The sequence below is a fragment of the Mytilus trossulus genome, chromosome 2 (genome assembly GCF_036588685.1).
Source record: "Mytilus trossulus isolate FHL-02 chromosome 2, PNRI_Mtr1.1.1.hap1, whole genome shotgun sequence".
Taxonomy (NCBI): Eukaryota; Metazoa; Mollusca; class Bivalvia; order Mytilida; family Mytilidae; genus Mytilus; species Mytilus trossulus.
This window is the reverse complement of record NC_086374.1, coordinates 32,566,651-32,569,442: the sequence shown is the minus strand read 5'-3', so window position 1 is coordinate 32,569,442 and position 2,792 is coordinate 32,566,651. Positions and strand designations below refer to the sequence as shown.

The window sequence follows — 2,792 nt, the reverse complement described above, 5'->3', positions numbered from 1 at the left end:
GAATAAATAAATTCTAGTTTCAATGCGATTTCGGATTATAATAAAATATAAAATAAATTTATTTTAAGTAAAGTTATCTGTATGGTGAGGCTTGGACACAGAATAAATTTATTCTACATTCAATATGAATTTTGTTCTATATAAAAATAATCTTAAAAGTATTACATGGTACAAAATTAAAATAATTTAAAAGAAAATTCCAACGGTCTTATTTATTAATTTATTACAGACAAACTGAGAGACAACTTGAAGCTTCGTTATAATGCATCTGGTACTAATCGTTTAGTAATCTGATCTTTTAGTGACATGCAGATCTGTAGTTGGAATTATTCATCTTCAAACTCTTCTTAACTTTTCGAACAATCATCTTTGTAAATGTAATATTCCCAAATACATGTTTCCATTTTTCCGTCCAACCAAAGCTATCTGAAAGATCAAATAAAAAGATGCAGTTCATACAAAAAAAATGTGTCTATGGGCTACAAATGATCCTGCTCGTAAATGTGCACGTGCCAACTTCCACATTCAGATACATGCACAGAATTCAAGTAGTTAAGACAGTTTTGTGATTTTAACATTCGGTTGAGGCAAACTTAAGTTAGAGAACAGAAATCTAGCATTTTTATGGTTATAAATGACTCAAGATGGTAAAAGTCTTGCAACATCTTACATTAACCTTATCAAAAACGAACTGTAACTTGTAAAGTAAGCAAATGTTTCAGAGAGATGTACAAGGGCTGAAGGAGCAGCCGGATCTGATCGCCGTATAAATAAAATGTGCAAATGATTGTACAACTGAACATCACATATCAGGCCCTCGCTCTAAAATTCATAATATATTCCTTTTCATAGAGTAACCGATACATTGCACGCATTCTTAAAATAATGAATTTTAATTCACTAATAACAATTCCGACCGAACTTCAATTGTCAAAATACATGTATGAATTATATTTAAATTAGCACTTTCAAAACCTTTAGCAATGAGATAAGAAAGAACACTTTTTTTATAAAACAACAATTATGAATCTTAATTTCAGCATTCTAAGATACTTCTTTTTTTTTTTTTACCTCTAAAGATTTTCCTCAAAATGTATCCTTCACTACTGTTCTCTGTGGTTGTAGTAACTTCTGCCATTTTGTCTGCCTTCTAAAATTTTGTGTTTCTTTAATAAAAATCCTTTTGATAGAAGTGTCTGGTGACCTATAAAGAACAGCGTATTATATTTTGACTGGAATGGTCATATTATCCATGAAGATGCAGACTTTTTGTCAATTATTCTGTGTGCCAAATAGATTGCATAAGAGTGCGAGTACAGTTCTTTAGGTACTTATGAAAATGTTCAAAACTAGTTTTTTACATTAAATAATCTCTTGCTCGTTTATTCGTTTTTCGCAATGGTGTGTTATTTTTTCATAGACTTATGAGTATAAATATCTTTTGGATTCAGTGGCGGATCCAGGGTTCTGTGCTTTGAACACCCTTTTTTTTACGATCATTGGTTTTAAATTGGAACAAATGTTTAGAACCCTCTTTTAAAAATGACTGGTTCCATCCCTGGGTATCTTTCACTTTTTGCTAAAATAATAGGTACATTTTCCATCTTTTTATGCAACAATTTCATAGCTAGTGTGTCCTAACAGTTGTTCTAAGACTAAGCGTAAAGAAAGTTAACTTTTTAATTTTTTAAATGTTTAAAGATTACTTCAACTTTCACCAGTGGGAAATAATAATGAGATTACCAAATAGAAACACTATTAATTTCATAATCATAATAATTAAACTTAAGATAATAAATAATATTTATCTAATAATTTTACGTTCAAACTTATGTTCACATATTTTCAGATACCATCTCCAATATATAAAAAAATCACATCATGAATAAAATAACTTGTTATGTGTTCCTCTTCTTCTAGCTTCAAAATGTATTCAAAATCAAGAATATGGAACATACTCTATCTGACATTATCATTTGGTAATTGATGCAATTAGTGTCTGGAGCTCTTTTATGCCCGTCTTGAACATAAAAAAACTAAATATAAAATAAACAACTCTGCTAATGCTCAGGTTGGTTGTCATATCATGCAACATAGTTAATAATATAGAAACCAATGGGGATAACAAAGAACTTCTTTTATCATACAAAACACTGTCAAAAACCCAAACATACTATCCACACTGATCTGTGTCCACACTTGTAGTATATAAATTTATCTTTGTGATATAACAAATTGTCAGAGTAGTAAAGTCCAATTTAGTTATAGCATTAAACTTTGCTTCATGATACACCTCTTTCTTTAATGATATGATTATCGTTATCATAATCAGTTTTGGAGTTCCATAGATGTTTTATTCCAAATTGTACTTGTTTATTATGGAGTGATCGATATTATTCTTATGCAGTGCTATCGTAATAAAAATATGCAAATTGATTCGCAGATGCGGATCGATCGAGGATTTGAAAAGGGGCATAAGCAGAGACTTATTAAACGTCTAGTATGCATTGAGCATATATGTCGGGTATCCATGAGGGGACCCCAGTATCCTTGACCCCCACCCCTCACCCCACCTCTAGTAAACTGAGCAAAACTAACCTCCAATTTCTTGAACTGTGATGAATGTTTCATAAACGAAACAGGAAAACTATCCCGTTTATGTTTAACTTGTCTTTCCTCCTTTTGATGTCCACTGTCTGTCATCTTCGTTGCACTTACATAGAGAGAAATACCAAGTGATCATATTATACAAAACTACAGATCAGTGTCATATAAACTGGTCCACCGTTCCA

At 31.1% G+C, this 2,792-nt stretch overlaps 1 long non-coding RNA gene across 1 annotated transcript; it reads right to left on the bottom strand.

Annotated features, from left to right (window-relative positions):
- Window positions 1-224: 224 nt before the first annotated feature.
- On the bottom strand, window positions 225-2,792 carry LOC134705054 (uncharacterized). Its single transcript, XR_010105467.1, has 3 exons — window positions 2,599-2,792; window positions 1,072-1,204; window positions 225-426 (listed from the first exon to the last, which is right to left on the bottom strand). It is a non-coding gene; the product is annotated as an uncharacterized LOC134705054 (long non-coding RNA).